We start from the raw sequence: 19,059 nt of genomic DNA, 5'->3' as shown, positions 1-19,059 counted from the left end.
TTTTTGTTCATAACAATTGTAATTTTATTTTTCCAAAAAAAAATCCAAAAAACGTCTCTTTCTAGACGCCAGTCCAGATCGTTTAAGCCATCAACTATATTTTTAGGAGACCTGTAACTATTTTTCGCAGGAACTCAACTTTTCGACCAGACTAAAATAGAATAAAAATACATTATTTAAGTATTTTCATTGATTCGTTTATTTATCATTTGATATTGTATTAATCTTTTTCTTAGACATAGTAAGCCTTTTTTGTGCCTATTTAGACAGTCGATCTCAAGGAGTAAACTCCAATCGTATGTCGGAGCTGACACACACACTTTTTTTCTTATCTTTTGCTAGCGTGATTGTTAATACTTGTTTTATCTTTATACTATCAATTAATTTACAAATATTTGTAATGTTTTTTATTTAAAAATTTGCGACTATGGCAGCCATTTTAATCTTATAGTTGATATCCCCTTCGTTCCCCTTACCTACCAACGAGGATCCGATAAGGATCTCTTCCACAATTGAAAAGTAGGTTTTGGAGGGTATTTTTACATTCCTGCCGACTGTAAATTCACCCTACATTTGGTAAAAGCGGACAAAACTCCGAAAGTTAGGTCAGATTTACCGTTGTGCTCAATAGCTTGCCTTATTGCTCGAATGTGATTTTACCCTCAATACCCTCATATAACCATGATTTCAGCCTCAATAACATAATTTAGAATATGGAGGGCAAATCCACATTTCAAATTTTGACTCGGGATTTGTTTTGTCAACTAGCAATCCAAATTAAATCGTCGTTACCCAAGAAAAAGTTCAAAGGTTTCGCCATTAATTCAAAAATATAAATCATTAAAAATCAATAAATTTAATTAATTTTAAAATTTTATGTCCATTAAACAATCGATAGTTGAATTATTCAAATCTTTTTTCTACATATAATTATAAATTAATGCTATGAAATATGGCTGATAAGAATTCATAAGTAATCATTAATACAGCCACGAATTTTCCTAAGCTACAAGTGACCAATAGACCAGCGGAGCAGACTACGATTCTTTAATAACAAAAGTTAAGCAGCATCGGGGTTGCTTTATAAATTTTATAAAATTTTATAAAATGTTAGTACTAAAATTTTGTAAAATTTTATAAAAACATTTTTTTCCGGGTAGTATTTCAATCGAGTCAAATAATCTTCTGCCTTGTCATAAAACCTAACCTGTCCAGCAATCACAAATATTTTTTCTTATTTAATTTTGAAGAATTAATGAATTTTTAAAGAAATAGTTTTTTTATTACAATAGTATTTTAACCTCAATCAAAAATTGTATACTTGTATCATGACCTGCTTAGTCAATCAATAGACAATTTTTTTTTTTTGATCTTATGACAATCTCATAAAATTAATTAACCGTTCAAAATACTAATTTTTCCGTTAAACTACAATAGATCTAAAAAATAAATCCAACGTTTGTGTCATGTCCTCCGTTAACTAACAATTAAGAGTTATTTTTCACTTACGTTGCAAGTTTTATTAATCAATTAACTTTTTCAAATTAATAAATTTTTTTATCACTAGAATTTCGATTTCAACTAATAATCGAATGGTTTTGTAAATTTTATTTTATAATTTTTTTTTTTAATAATTTTATTCAATGATTTTTTTAAATAACCCAAAAATCACCTTTTACTTTTGATTGATGAAGATTCATCTTTTTATGAGAATGTGTCCTCAATTGATTGTTATGTAGCTCTCTGTAAAATTTTTACTAAGTTTTCATTGCATTCTATAATAATTAAAATTTTAATGAATCACATTGATTATATTAAAATTAAATGAAAGATATTTATTAATTTATAGCAAGATACTTACTTAGGTTAGGTATAAATGAATACTAATCGTTCGACGCTTCCGAAGACAATGATGTGTGAGCAGTTGGGTCCTGAGCGTCTTGCATTATAACATATATGCGATGTATGGAAGACGCTCGTTATATGTATTATTTCTGCCTCACTCTTACTCGCAGAAAAAATTTCGTTAGTAGGAGAGCGAGTAGAGCATTCGATGTGGCTTATAACAATGAACGTTGAATACATATTAGGGTGGCGCAAAAAAACCGACTATTTTTTTTTTTTCAATCTCGCATGAAAATTTGTTGGTTTACGATGTTTTAAGAAGCCTCTCCACAAATCAGCTCGATAAAAAATTTTTAAGAGGTCGCTCACGAATTTTGAAAATATCGAAAATGATCGAAATTAGGATTTTTATTTAAAAAATTTTTTTTTTCTCGTGGCAGCAATAGTTTATATTTGTAAAATCATGACTATGCTGAAAATTTCAGCCCAAAATTTAAATATTTAAACGGCGCTCAAGAATTTTGAATGTTTCCGAGCGCAGTCTCTTGGACATTTTTGAGCGACCCTTAAATATTAATAATAAAGCTTCTCGATTTTTTCACCATCAATTTGCATGACAATGAATGAAAATATAACCCGAGAAATAGAAATAATAAGTTATTTACATACTTTTTTATTTTTTAATCCAATTTGTAGGTTTTTTCGCTTATTCAAAACTGACCGAATTTCATTGTTTAAGACTGTTCTGTATATTTTTGGGTATGCAAAAGTTATATTTAAGTGAAATGACAACAATTGAGTTATAAAAACTAATTCAAACTATTAATTACATATTATCAGTAAATATTCGAAATTCTTGAGCGCCGTTTAAATATTTATATTTTGGGCTGAAATTTTCAGCATAGTCATGATTTTACAAATATAAACTATTGCTGCCACGAGAAAAAAAAAATTTTTTAAATAAAAATCCTAATTTCGATCATTTTCGATATTTTCAAAATTCGTGAGCGACCTCTTAAAAATTTTTTATCGAGCTGATTTGTGGAGAGGCTTCTTAAAACATCGTAAACCAACAAATTTTCATGCGAGATTGAAAAAAAAAAAATAGTCGGTTTTTTTGCGCCACCCTAATACATATATATATATATATATATATATGTATATCCTCATTTCTTACAACAGCATTGTGTCTAGCATACATGTTACAATTAGAGACGCGCGTGCTAGGTGTCGGATGGATTTTGACATTAGTCTTCCTTCTCCCTCACATAGACAAAATAAGGAGTTCTTTTCCAAACAAGTAGCAAAGAAACAAATGGTGTCCAATATTTTTTTAACAATGAAGTCTAAATCTTAAAAGAAAACTTACATTTCAGTGTCAATACAGCCTCTCTAAATTAAAATCTCGTCTTCAACTTTTTAGATTTTCAATAATCAATTTTTTTTGTAATAATTATTTATCACTATTTAAAATTCATATGTAAATAAATATTTCTTTGCCTCTTTCGGTCTTCTTTATCCCAAATATTAACTTAATGAGTATAATTTCCTAAAGCTTTTAACAATTAATCAATTTTTAGTAGTAATTTTGTTTCTAATGCTATCAAATATCTATCTTGATAAAAATTTGGTTTTTGTGTCAATACACCCGGGTAAAAAAGAAAACATATGAAAAATGGCTTTATATAATTACATAAAATTATGTATAACTATTACAGTGTGTCAAATAAAAATAATTTTTTTTTCTTTAGGTCTTATAGTCTCAGAAGTTTCATTGGGACCAAAAAAAAATCCTCCTCAAAAATCAGTTCGATAGCTCGAAAATTGAGCTGGCGGTTTACAAGTTCATTTTCCCATTTAAAATAAATCTGGAAAATCCAAAAGTGCACGACTCATAATGCTCATTTATTATGAAATAATAATAAAATAATTAAAAAAAATGTCGGGAAACATAAGTAAATTTAAGATATATACAATTTTCTTTTATTAAAATTTGGTTTTTTTTTTTTTTATTATATTAGTATTTTTTTATAATTATAAAAGAAACTACTCAAAATAACTCGATTAATAACAAGAAAGGAGTCATATGTAAATGAAAAAAAAAATAAAAAAATTGAATTGAAAAAATTGAGGCTTACCAATTGGCAATAATAAAAAAAAAAGCTGTTCTAGGACGGTAATGCGCAAGCGCCCCTGGTGGAATAAATGTATGTATAATATATAGATCTATCACCATCCACGTTAATATATATATATATATAGTTATAAAGCCTTTTTTTTTATTTTATAAATTGCAATTGAACGACACTGAGTTACCTAGCCATTCGCAATAAGAGACCTACAAATCTTCCAAAGAATTAAAAAAAAAAAATTATATTTAATTACTGGATTTCTTCGCAAGCTACAATGTATACGAGTTTCATACTTGACGGACAGGAAATTTTCTTAAACTATTTTGATGTTTTTTCCGTTTTTATTGAACTAAATAAATTTTTGAAAAGCATGGAATTAATCTCCATTAAATTATTTTCAAAATAGTATTCAAAATATCTTAATTCCGTGAACTAACAAGGGTATAATAATTGAAATAGTGGCCGAAGTTAGGCGAAAAGAATTTTTCGATCGTAAAGCACACTCTGATGCTTCGCATCATGAGTCGTGCAATACGTAAAAAAAATTATTTTTTAGTTTTTCGAGGAAAAATCAATGAAAACATTTTTTTTCCGATTTTGATTCTTATACTCTTATAGGTAATCTCATTTGCTACAAAAATGTCCCTAATAGTCATACTCGTAACTACAATACAAAAAAAGTGACAAGCCTCCATAGTTCGAAAAAAAATAATTTGTTTTTATGTATAATTATTGTTATTTAATTGGTGGTATTTTTGTTTTCTGAATTTGATTTGCAATCTTTTAGAGAAAATCTATTTTATTGAATGATTGACACAGATAAAAAAAAAAGTTAATCGTCACGGTTCAAAATTATTTTATACCTTGAAAGCTCAATAATTTTCTTTTTCTTGCTCTTTATGAGCATGCAAAAATAATAATTTCTTGCGGAAAACTAGATTTTCTGTAAACGATTGCAAATTTAAATTCGAAAAAACAAATACCACCAATTAAATAACAATAAAGTAAAAACAATAATTACACGTAAAAAAAATTTTTTTTTTTTCGAACTCTGGAGGCTTGTCACTTTTTTCGTATTATAGTTACGAGCATGACTATCAGGGACATTTTTGTAGGGAATTAGATTTCCTATAATAGTATAAGAGTCAAAATCGGAAAAAAAACTTTTTTCATTGATTTTTCCTCGAAAAATTAAAAATTAATTTTTTTACTTGTACTTTAAATGGGAAAATGAACTTGTAAACCGCCAGCTGAATTTTCGAGGTATCGAACTGATTATTTCAAAGGATTTTTTTTAGGTCCCAAAGAAACTTTTATGACTATATGACCTAAAGAAAAAAAATCATTTTTTTTAACACTTCCTAATAACTATATATAATTGTAAATAAATATTTCTATAAAAATAAAAAAAAAAATTCAGTCGTGTGCAAGAATCGATCCGCAGACCTAGCATTCGGAAGATGGACTTGCTACCCGTTGATCTAAGAGTTTGACTTGGATAGTAAGTATCATCTGAACTTCAAGTAATGCAAATGTTATACATAAGGGAGTTTAAAAAAAAAAAAAAAAAATTTTTTTTCTCGGAAACAGGTTCAAAATTTTCATTGAGCTATAAAAATACGCCTGTGAAAATTAGAGCTCTTAATATTTACATTATGAGGTTCCGGATCGCACTTTTCTATTTTCTATAAGAATAACATATAAAAATATTTTTTGCATCTTCTGATTTTTGTAAGTAGCTAACAATGCGTCGTAGGAAAAATCTGCAAGCATAAGTTTGTAGGGAATTGAGTGCTTGACAAAAATGTCTCTTATAATTTTTTGATTAATCCATCTGTTCCAAAGTTATTCTAATTTGAAGTCAAATGTATATTAAATTTTGAGATCTTTTTAGTTTTTCGGCGAAACTATCAGGCTGATCACAAATTGTCATGAGACCTTTTTTGTAGAAAATTTTATTCCCTACAAATCATTTTCTATGAAATTTTTTTCAAATTTTGCATAGTACTGTAGTTATTTACATTTTAATGTCAAGCTCTTAAAATCGATCAGAACACAATTTTTTTAGGAGCTTAGGATTAAAATGGAAACAACTAGAAAACAATGCATAATTAAAAAAAAATTTACAAGAGATAATTTGTAGGAAATAAAATTGTCTACAAAAAAGATGCTATGACATTTCATGATAAGTCCGATAGTTTCGGGGGAAAGTAAAAAGATCTCGAAATTTACTCTAACTTGACTTCGAGCTCCAATAACTTTTAAACAGATAGATTTATCAAAAAATGATGAGATACTTTTTTTGTAGAGTGTTAAATTCTCTATAAAAACGTATGCAGGGCTTATTTCGTACAATAAGCCATTGCCGAGGTAAAAATTTCAAACTAAAAATTTTTTTTTTCTATGTTATTTAAATGAGAAATCGAGTTTTTCGATGCGCTGAGCCCCCAATTGACTTAGATTTTTTGACAGAAAAAAAAATGTATCGCCTAAACATGAAACACCCCAATGATTATTCATAATTCCATAAATGATAATATATAATTACATATGATCCGACAAGATCATTTTTCCCCGGCATGTGAACTCATATATAATATGTAGGATTCTATGAGTCAGGTCTGATCGGATTTAATCATATATATATGAGTAAATATAACTAATATATATGAGCCCATGTATATTACTAACTACACTTATCCAAAAAATTAAAGGAACAAGAAAATTTTATAAATTTTTTAGTGATTTTTGGAAGGCTGTATTTTTGTGAAAAATAATCGTATCGAAAAAATAAAAAAAGCAAATTAAAGCTTGAAATCTCTAGTTTGAAGATCTTTCAGCAAAATATTTTTTTGAGCCACGGTTTTTGCGGAATCAGAAGAAAAAGGTCGAGACAAAATTTTTCTAAATTTTTTGGTTTCGTTTTTTAGGTCTACGGGGCCGGGAAAAATCTTTTCAAAAAAACGAATTCATGGCTTGTTTAGAAAATTTATTCAGCTACAATTTGCTTTTTTTTGTTTCTCTGTACGACAATTTGCTGCTGAGTTATCAGCCTTCAAATGAAAAAGGATCCTTTTGTCTTTGATTATTGATATCTCAGCAAGAAATGATCACACAGTAATTTAAAGGGCAGTTTAATAAACTTGAATAAATCCCCTACAAGCTCGATTTTTGATTTTTAAAATAAAAAATTTTTTTTCATCCTTGATATCCATTTGAAAAACCTTTAAAAAATGGCCATTTTCTGGATTTTAGTCGACTCATCGCTACTCTGCAAATATTGATAAAAAAAATAATGTTGCCAGGTAATTTTACAGTTTAATGTACCCCCAAAAACCCTGGAAATTTTCAGATTGATCCATTGAACCGTTTGTCCGGTTCGATTGCTCAAAGTTTTACAAAACAATTAAAGGAACAAGTTTTGTTCCTTAATTTGTGTAATCATTACCAAAATAAAAAAATTAATTTTTTTTGGATTTTCTTTCATTTTTGCGTTAGTTATTCAGTAAATGTAAGGTAAAGAGGAAAAAAAAAATTTCCAAAAAACGAGACCAAACAAGAATTTTTTCCAATTTTTTTTTTTTTATGTTTTATTCGGGGGGTTATTTTTTTTCCGGTTTTCGGAAAAAAATTTTTTTTTTTTCTTTACCTTACATTTACTGAATAACTAACGCAAAAATGAAAGAAAATCCGAAAAAAATTGATTTTTTCATTTTGATAACGATTACACAGATTAAGGAACAAAACTTGTTCCTTTAATTGTTTCGTAAAACTTTGAGCAATCGGACCGGGCAAACGGTTCAATGGATCAATCTGAAAATTTCCAGGGTTTTTGGGGGTACATTAAGCTGTAAAATTACCTGGCAACATGATTTTTTTTATCAATATTTGCAGAGTAGCGATGAGTCGACTAAAAAACCAGAAATTGACCATTTTTTAAAGGTTTTTCAAATGGATATCAAGGATGAAAAAAAATTTTTTTTTGAAAAAATCGAAAATGGAGCGTGTAGGGGATTTATTCAAGTTTATTAAACTGCCCTTCAAATTACTGTGTGACCATTTCTTGCTGAGATATCCATAATCAAAGACAAAAGGATCCTTTTTCATTTGAAGGCTGATATCTCAGCAGCGAATTGTCGTACAGAGAAAAAAAAAATCAAATTGTAGCTGAATAAATTTCCTAAACAAGCCATGAATTTGTTTTTTCGAAAAAATTTTTCCCGACCCCGTAGACCTAAAAAACGAAACCAGAAAATATAGAAAAATTTTGTCTCGACCTTTTTCTTATGATTCCGCAAAAACCGTGGCTCAAAAAAATATTTTGCTGAAAGATCTTAAAACTAGAGATTTCAAGCTTCAATTTGCTTTTTTAATTTTTTCGATACGATCATTTTTCACAAAAATACAGCCTTCCAAAAATCACTAAAAAATTTATAAAATTTTCTTGTTCCTTTAATTTTTTGGATAAGTGTATAAATATAATTTTGACTAATTTAAAAAAAAAAGAATATCTAAAAATAATGTGGCCACCAGGTTATAAAATAATAAGACGAGACGAGATTATGCTTGTTTGCTACGAGATAAGACAAGATAACATAAAAATATTTGATATCGATAGATGGATGCAGCAAAGCAAAAATGATTTTTTTAAATATTTGTGCAACAATGAAGTACAAAGTCTTCGTAAACATATAATGTCCTGTGCCAGTATTCGATGAAAAGTGTCTATAGAATTCGTTCTGGATTTTTGATCTGAATTCAATTACTCAGATCTGTCAAATTTTAAAAATATTGGTTGACACGTTTCATAAATAGTGTTTCAAAGCGAATCCTCAAGTATATATTAAATTCCAAAGAATGGGTAACAATTAACCAAAATCGATAAAGAGCACACAAACATGATTTATGTGTCATTAATATTAAGATAGAATCAACGATAAAAGAAATATAGTAGTATTAAAATTACTTCAGTAAAGTCAAATTCGTTATAGCCTCCAGAAAAAAAAATAGTCTTATCAAGGTAAATTTAAGAAATCGAATTAAATTCAATCCATGTATCTTGGTTTTCTTACTTCATGAGGAAATCAAATCAAATTTAACTGACTTCTAGAAAATAAAACATCTCATTAATTTCATTGAAAAGCTGCATAGGTGTTGTTAGGAGAAATTACCAGTTCAAACTCATTGACGTTTATTTATATATTTATTAAATAATGATACAAAAAATCATTCAAAATTTTCCATTTTCACCTAGTTATTTTATTAAAAAATGATGCTTTTAATTTTTCTAATTTATTTGTTAACAGCTATTTTTTTTCTTTCATTAGAAAATGTTTACAACTATTTCTATTTGTTTTTACAATATATGATACAAAAGAGGACAATAATATTAAAAATATATAAAAAATATACAAATTTGGTGCTTGAGACGGTTTTATCGGGCATAGCTTTTCGAGGAAAGGGCCAAATTTTTTGTTTCGTCATAATCGAAAGTGGATCATTCATTTGTATCTAATATCCAAAATCATGTTGAGTCAGACTTTAATACATATTTCACAATTTCATTTTGAAATTTAAATCCCAACAAATCGATAATTGATTTAGGTATAGATACAAGTTTAAAGTTCTCATGCTCTACACTGCTCAATCTATACTTGGTAAGACACACGACCGTAACTCTTGATACACATTTCCATTAATATTTTTGAAAGTATACTGTCATTTCCAATCAAGGTTTTTGTTTAAAAGAGGGGTCCACACCTGTTTCACATAGCAAAAGTTCAATTGTAGCCATATTTCTTTGTAACCAATTTCAACCGCCATTATTTTCGGCAGATTGAAGATATATATGTTTAATTATAGGACAAAAAGCGTCTATGGTCGTGTTATTGCAAATTTTATATTATAATTACTTTCAAATTATTTTAAAAATTTTATAGTTCCGTGCTATACTGCACTATTTGACATAATTTTCTTATTATTTTATGCGTCAACTCTTAAGTCAACCAACAAAAACTTAAGGTATATGCCCCTGTGCCATAATATGTGTAATTTCATCCTGAGTACGTTAACGGACTCGTCAGTAAGGCTATGTTAACGCACTCTTGCCTTAGACTACATCTTATACTAGTACGCGTCGGCATAAAACCGTGTTGCGGGCTTCAGCCAGACACTATACTAGTCAAGGGAGGCGGATACCGTCCAAACTGCTTGCATCAAAATGTTAGGTGAGCTGTTGTACACTTTAAGAGCATTGAAATAACAAAAAATATGCCAATTTTCACTATTACAAGAGTTCAAAAATTATTGTAACTCTTAGTTAGATCCATAGATCGGCACCGCCTATCTTACGGTATTATTTAAAAATTTTAATTGCATATTAGGAAAATATACTTTTGAAAATGTGCATGATTTTTTGTTATTGTGATCAATTTTGTACACTTCGGTTGCAAGGTCCAGATAGATATCGAGTGTTAAAGACAAATACACATACAAAAAATTTAATTCGCCGTGTGGCTAAACACGTAGAAAAAATTTAATTATGGCCCATTTATGGGTATTTAACGTATAAGCACTTGGAAATTTGATAAATGTGGTAAGCCTTGATTCTAAACAATTGCCCTAATCAATATGCGATATGACATCAACTCTCGATGTCAAACTCGAAATGCAAGGATAATACAGATAAGCTCAGGAAATTGTTTCATAGGAAATTGAACGCTCTACAAAAAAGGTCTCTAATCATTTTTTGATAAATCCATCTGATCAAATGTTATTTGAGCTTAAAGTCAAATTTATAACGAATATCAAGTCTTTTTTTTACTTTTCTGGTGAAACTATCAGACAACACAAAGTGTCATAGGACCTTTTTTGTAGATAATTTTATCGCCTACTAATTATCTCCAACAAAGCTTTCAATTTTTTGCATTATTTTCTATTTTTTTGTATTTCAATGTCAACGTTAAAAAAAAAATCATGTTCTGACCAATTTCAAGTACTTCGCCAAAAATTATTTGTAGGACATAAAATTGTCACAGAAAAGGTCCTATATGACATTCTGTAATAAATGTGATAGCCTCGATAAAAAAGTAAAAAAAAATTAAAATTAATTAAAAATTTGTCTTCAAGCTCAAGTAACTTTTTAAGAGATGGATTCATCAAAAATAATGAGGCCTTTGTTGCAAAGCATTAAATTCTCTACGGAGCTATACGCTGAGCTTATTTATACAATATGCCATCACCAAGATATAAAATTCTAAAATTAAAAAGCCTTTTTTCTTAAGTTATTTTTTTTTTTTTTTATTTATTTATTTATTCGATCACTGAGCAATGCTCCCGGCAATGCTTAAGAAATTTTTCAGCACAAAATCATTTAAAATGACGTATATATTTATATAACAATATATTACTTAACGACATCAAACATTATTTCTTTTATATGGGTCATTCCATGTCAAATCGACCAGTAGTAGCAATCGGCTCCTTTCAATTTGGACGAAATTTGGTCAAAACTTTTCTTTTATCACAAAACAAAGATTTGCTAAAAGATGAAAATTAGAAAAAATTTTTGCGAAAGTTATTCAAAATGGGGCTATTGAAAAAAAAAATAATTCGGAACAGAATTTTTAAAAATGAAAAAGCTTTCGAATTTTGAATTTTTGAAAACAGTCAGAATCGCTTGGTGACACGAAATTTTGGGCTCAAATTTTGTACTACTCTACCTTTAAACAATCTTAAGAGATCCTGAAAATTTCAGACCTGTTTTTTTTTTGTTTCAAAATTATAAATTTTAGAATTTTAGCAGAAAAAAAAAATTTTTTTTTTAACCCCCGCGTTTAGCATAGTTAAAAAAAATGTCATTTTGTGTAAGAGAAAGTTTGTATCATTTAAAACGAAAAACGTGAAACGCATGCAATACATAACTGTAAGAGTATAAATTGGAGCGATTGATGAGAAAACTCACACATCGGCTGATTTTATTTGCAGTGCAATAATTGTTAGTTAAACTATTAATGCATGAATTATCGGTTGCATGCGTCCCACGTTTATCGTTTCAGACCTAACAAGTATTTTAATAGCTATTCAAAACTCACAATAATAAATTATCAGGACTATCTACAAGAAGTTACGAATCTGTATGTGGTTTTAGATCTTCATGTGCCTCAGAGATATCATTTTACAGTTGTGAATCTGTTTCAAAAACGTGGTATATTGAAAAGTTTTTCTATTTCGATCATTGTTTTCTGCTTTTTAATATTATGTGTGTGAAATTTTAAAATCGGTTTTGTACACCTTGATACCACCTGATTATATCTGAAATAGAAAATAGTTATATCTACCAGGGAAAAAATCATCAGGCCTGATCATGTTTGATCGTGCCTGAGACTAGATGCGGCTCGGCCGCACCTAACGAAATCTCTAATTTAAGAATTCTTATTATTTATTCAATAATCATCATAACAGCAATTTACTTAGCTTTCGACTCAAAGTAGAAGATGAACTTCCTTGGAAGATTTTCATCATCCGAGTCCCATAAATATTCTAAAAGTAATTAGAATTCTTAATTTCGAGATTTCGTTAGGTTCGGTCGAGCCTTAATATCGACTTAAAATTTTCATTTAATCATAAATATTACAAATCTTAATTTCCAATTCTGCAATCTTAATAGATAAAGAAAACCTTAATGTCAGTTTTCATTCCTTTTTTTTCAAACTCAGGAATTAATTATAATTGCAAGTATACGTATGTATTTAACAATATAACAATCTTGTTCAAGGCTTGAGTAAATCTGGTCTCATGATCGATAGGTGCTAGTGTCTTTTTCTACGTGTATCCTACTGCATAAACTTGTGGCTAAATTTCAATAGTAAATCTAGTGCAAGCCTCACACAAGACATTCATCCCAGATTATAACTCAATTCTGGAGAAAGACTATAGATGAAAATAGTTGCGCATGGCTTGCTCAAGATCAGCTCGAAGCTCAAAGTCCATTTTGGGCCTTGCTTGAGCCATGTGTAAGAACGTGCCGTAAGTCACTAGTGCAAGAAATGTGCCAGAAGCTTTTCAACTGCACCATATCTAAGATATTTTCAATATTCTTGTGTACAATGTCTTGAGCAAGTCATGCACAAGTATTGATGATGATTTCTTGATACATGATCTTGCGCAAAACCCACACGTAGAAAACGACACAAGTGACTTGGAGTTTCGATCAAGGCACTGGCGCCAGAATCTTGCTCAAGCATGTGTTACTTGGGCATATGTTAGAGTGTATCTTAAACTATTATTAATTTTGAATTCTACAGTTACTGGAATGAAAAAAAAAATAATAACTTTTCATCGAACAGAAAAACAGCAATATTAAACATGCTTAGTTTTGTAGTGAATTCGCTGTTGTTAACGGAAAATTTCCTACGATTTACTCATAAACATAAGCATTTAAAAGATATTCAAAGTCAAAGTTTGATACATTAAAAAAAAACTCATTTTTGTTTCTGTTGAATTATATAATATTTCGACTAAAAAGAATTAAAAAATAGTTAGTTTATATTTTGGTAAAGAACGAAATACTTTAAAAAAAAAGTTTGAACAAAAATTTTTGTAAATCCTACTATTTTTACCACGTTTTTATTATAATGTAAGCACTCAAAAATGAAACTGTAAATTATAAAATCGCTTAATTCTTCACATGATGAAAATTTATTCATCGTATTGAATTCATATCATTATTAATCTGAGTTTAAGTTTTTAAAAAATGATCTAAAGTACTAGTCATGAACCCAGTAATTATTAATTATGTTTTTTTTCAAACTGATTTTCAATTAAAAATTGAGAAAAGGTGTAAATTTAATTAAAGATATAATTTTCATTGGGTATTTATATTTGTAATTGATAATTTACATCAATTTGATAGATCAATTCTAGTAATATCAAAAAGTAAAATGAATTTAATTGAAAAAAAAAAAGATTTTAATTAAAATTGGAATTTATTTAATTATTAGTTTTTGTTTTTAACCTTAATAAATGAAAACTCAATACATTCCCACGTAAATATAATTTATTGTAAAGAAATTTGAAAAAGTTTGACATGCCAAAGTTCTAAATAAAAAAATTAATTGAATTAATTCAATCCAAATTAAAATTTTAAAGGCCAGTTTTTCAAACCGAGTTTATTTTCATCCGGTTTTTGATTATCATTGCTGGTATATCTATATACACTGGTCACAGAAATTAAGGGATAGAAAAAAAATCCGAAATTTTTAGGGGATTTTCAACATGCTGTAACTCGGTGAAAAATGATCGTATAAAAAAACTAAAAAAAGCAAATTGTAGCCTCAAGTTTCTAGTCTTCAGATCTGGACCTCAAAATTTTTTATCATGTACGGTTCCGGAGTAAGCATAAGAAAACCAACGAAAAAAAAATTTTCAAAATTTTTGCTGGTCTTTCAATACCTCTATGGGCGACAATAAATTTTTTTGAATAATCCGACTGTCTGACTTTTCTCGGAAATTTTATGCCCTTTAATTTGGTGGCCTTTAAAAGTCTCTACGACGATTTGGCGCCGAGTTATCATTGATCAAAGCGAAAAAGTCCATTTTGGCTTTGATAATCAATAATTCAGGATGTATTGGTCGTACAGAGAATGGAAGCAGGGTTTTGAAAACTGGAAAACATTTTCTATAAGGCAAAATTAGTGGCATTTGATAGAAAAATTTTTTTTAAAGCGATATTGTTTGGTAAAAAACAGGTCAAAATTCACAAATTTAAGGATATTCGGAAATCTTGCTATAACTTTGGATATAACGGATGAACAAAGGATATCTTCGACTTTTTCTCAACCTCAAAGTGTCCTGAAAAAACCCTGAAAATTTCAAATCGCTGCGATTTTTCTTTCTTAGTGCCCCGAAGCTTTAAATTTATCGATTTTGTCAAAAATCACCATAATTGGTAGTTTCTCGGTTTTTGTTCATTTTTTCGATTTGAATATGGTTTTTTTTACCGATAATCTTCATTTCTTTGATCAAGAAGATCGATTATCGAAAAAAATTGAAAAAAAAAAAATTTTGAAAAAAATTTATTTTTTTTCAAATTTTTTTTTTCGAAAATTTTTTTTTTTCAAAATTTTTTTTCTTGTTGTATCTGCAATGATTTATCATTGTCAAAAAAAATTCCTAAAATTTTTTTTACTGCCGGCATTAGAGTTACCCAAAGGGTATGTTTGTTAAGTTGACGTTTGAAGCAGATGTAGTTACAGCGGTAAAAAAAATTTTAGGAATTTTTTTTGACAATGATAAATCATTGCAGATACAACAAAAAAAAAATTTTGAAAAAAAAAAATTTTTGAAAAAAAATAAATTTTTTTCAAAATTTTTTTTTTTCAATTTTTTTCGATAATCGATCTTTTCGATCAAAGAAATGAAGATTATCGGTAAAAAAAAAATTTTCAAATCGAAAAAATGAACAAAAACCGAGAAACTACCAATTATGGTGATTTTTGACAAAATCGATAAATTTAAAGCTTCGGGGCACTAAGAAAGAAAAATCGCAGCGATTTGAAATTTTCAGGGTTTTTTCAGGACACTTTGAGGTTGAGAAAAAGTCGAAGATATCCTTTGTTCATCCGTTATATCCAAAGTTATAGCAAGATTTCCGAATATCCTTAAATTTGTGAATTTTGACCTGTTTTTTACCAAACAATATCGCTTTAAAAAAAATTTTTCTATCAAATGCCACTAATTTTGCCTTATAGAAAATGTTTTCCAGTTTTCAAAACCCTGCTTCCATTCTCTGTACGACCAATACATCCTGAATTATTGATTATCAAAGCCAAAATGGACTTTTTCGCTTTGATCAATGATAACTCGGCGCCAAATCGTCGTAGAGACTTTTAAAGGCCACCAAATTAAAGGGCATAAAATTTCCGAGAAAAGTCAGACAGTCGGATTATTCAAAAAAATTTATTGTCGCCCATAGAGGTATTGAAAGACCAGCAAAAATTTTGAAAATTTTTTTTTCGTTGGTTTTCTTATGCTTACTCCGGAACCGTACATGATAAAAAATTTTGAGGTCCAGATCTGAAGACTAGAAACTTGAGGCTACAATTTGCTTTTTTTAGTTTTTTTATACGATCATTTTTCACCGAGTTACAGCATGTTGAAAATCCCCTAAAAATTTCGGATTTTTTTTCTATCCCTTAATTTCTGTGACCAGTGTATTATTAATATATAGATATACTAGCAATATTAATTAAAACCCGGATAAAAATAAACTCGGTTTGAAAAACTGGCCCTAATAGCATGTAGATATACCAGCAATATCAATTTAAACCAGGATTAAAAATAAACTCGGTTTGAAAAACTGGCCCTAAGTTAAACTCTATTTTAACGTTCAAGATTTTAATAGTAACAAATATAGTGGATAAAGCACTTTATGTGGAAAAATTTTATGCGAGGTGAGAACATTTTTAAAGCCTTACTCTGAAAACCTATACTTACTCCAATTTTTTGCTTCTATTTTAAAGCACCTAAATTAGCGATTTCTTAACTTTTTTACAACAAGGGAAAAACGTAGGAAAATATGTTTTGGAAATTATGTTTTAAACAAATTCTCATCCGGCTACAAATCCATTCACGTAATAATATAAATCAACAATATTTTTTACAATCTACGGGCATGTTTGGCCGAACTGAGTCCTAAGTGAACTTAGTAAGATTTAGTCTTTTAGTAATAGTCAGTTTTTTAAACCGGGTTTATTTTAATTCAGGTTTTAATTAACATTGCTAGCATACTTCTATACATTTATAATATAGATATACCAGCAATAATAATGTCAACCCAGATTAAAAATTAACCCGGTTTAAAAAACTGGCCCTAAAAGCATATCTACTATCTTCTATCTCTACCCTTAATATTAGTAAACAACACTTCGATTCCACAAACCACGAAATGTTTAGCAGGCTAAATTCAGGAATCGAATTTCCAATTCCGCGTTCCGCATTCCAACACATATAGTATAGTTTAGTAAATACAGTGAACTTGCTCACATATTCAACAATTATTGGTCATTTTACCGAGAAGAATTTAAAGCTAACCTTATAGCACAAAGTCTCGGGCCCTGGAGATGAGAGACATGACCGGTGGTAGCGGCATGTCCTGGTGCGCTCAGTATGCTAGGTTGTGGAGAGAGGGTCGCGGTTCTTTTTCATGCGGAAGAAACCAATTGATTAACCAATATAATAGACATCAAATAACAAAACAAAATAAAATACAATAAAGATGACGCCAGAGCGACGCGGAGGGCTCAAAAACCCCGCGGTCCAGTACTCTCGGTACATCACGCAAATAAATACCTGGGCAAGACATCGGGAACCTCTCGACGACGACAAATCACAAAACTTAATACACTACTACGTAAAATATAAATAAATAATGCGGTAATTCACGACAATTAATTAATACGACAGACGGCTCCAAGAGCACAACACACAGAGCCACAAGCTCCGAAACGACAGTAGTCCACGGTTGCGGTCGAGGTCCACCATGGTGACTCTCCGACTCACCACTGCTTCCTCTAAGACTCCAAACTCGACTTCTGGGTCGACTCGTTCACGAGCGACGCCAAGTCTCAACTTTTCTCCTCAACGGTAGTCACACCACTGTCACACGATAATCTCCCACTAACTCACTCGCTCCATTCCTTCTCTTTTGATCTCACATTCTCGCTTCTCCATCCATTCTTACCTTCACAAACATACAAGCCGTGGACTCACGGGCCTTTCCGTAATGTCACTCCCCGTGATATCCGAAGTCAGCGAACTTTTGGCTTCCTAGAGCATCGCAAACGAGGCCTGCCATCCCCCCAATAACCGTACACGTACCCCAGCTAACTCCGGGTACCACCACGAAAGGGGCGTTGACATCTTAGTCGCACCTCCGCAATCACCACGTCAACCCCGAGGGCTAAGCCAGGGCCTAGTCGTCATCACTGGTCGGGAGGCATGTTATCTTGGCCACTATCCGCGACGCAGCTAGGCATCCCCCGTTAAATCCACGCTCCATCACACAGACACTCCAAAGTCCACACCGTACCTTACACGTACTCTATCGCACACTTAACTTACCATACACATTTATACTCCATATGCTCAGCTCACTATCTACTATACTCAACTCGACACACGTACTCACTTTTTCTCTTTCTCTCACACCGACTTACGCGTACTCCAACCCTCAACTCCATCCCTTCGGCCATGTAACGTCACAATATATATAAATATATATATATATATATATATATATATATATATATATATATATATATATATATATATGTCGAATTACGGTTGAGGTATTAATGAGACTCGGGTCTACGTTGTTATCTTTGCCACTCATCTTATTTATTAAACAAATTAACGAACCCACACAGGTAATTACTACTCACAAATATCGTATACACTAAACAATAAGATTACAAGCAATAATATCAGTATCGGACAGCTACACAATATTAATGTATCCAAGAAAATATTAAAGATTATAATAATATCAAATATTACACAATATTATATACACAAATTATTGTGTATATACCGATCGGTCGGTTAGCAATGTCATCCTTCCTTGGCTCAATTAGAACTAACTCCCTGTACCCAATATTCTTGAGTACTCGAATCGACCAAAACTATATCTCCGGTAATTTTACAAACTCGTACAATTACTTCCATATGTTTGAAAACTCGTTATACCGAAAATATTGCTATTTCTCGATCGTGTCTACGTTGGATGCCCAGACGGGCTCCTTCGACTTAAGTCTACCGTCGTAAACGTAAATATGAAAACTAACAAAATCTTAAGTGGATTAAATTGTATAATATTTTTACTAAGTTTTTATTGTCTAAAAACGAACTCAATATAGTTGGGACTTTCCCGAGTCTCAGGAAAAATCCAAGTATTATTTGATCTCCGACATAAATATATATATATATATATATATATATATATATAGGTATATTGTATACATAAAATGTATTAGTACGCTGCCCCGTAGGATACCCTACACACTCACGCCTGAAAAGTAAAAGT

The 19,059-nt window shown here is 30.0% G+C and overlaps 1 protein-coding gene across 1 annotated transcript in view; it reads right to left on the bottom strand.

Moving 5' to 3' along the window:
• LOC130676136 (odorant receptor Or2-like) overlaps positions 1-19,059 on the bottom strand; it is a 232,993-nt gene that overhangs the window by 189,543 nt on the left and 24,391 nt on the right. The gene's annotated exons all lie outside the window — the stretch shown is intronic.

Source organism: Microplitis mediator, chromosome 10, assembly GCF_029852145.1.
Source record: "Microplitis mediator isolate UGA2020A chromosome 10, iyMicMedi2.1, whole genome shotgun sequence".
NCBI lineage: Eukaryota > Metazoa > Arthropoda > Insecta > Hymenoptera > Braconidae > Microplitis > Microplitis mediator.
Note: the sequence above shows the minus strand (reverse complement) of the source record. Positions and strands in the feature narration are given on the sequence as shown.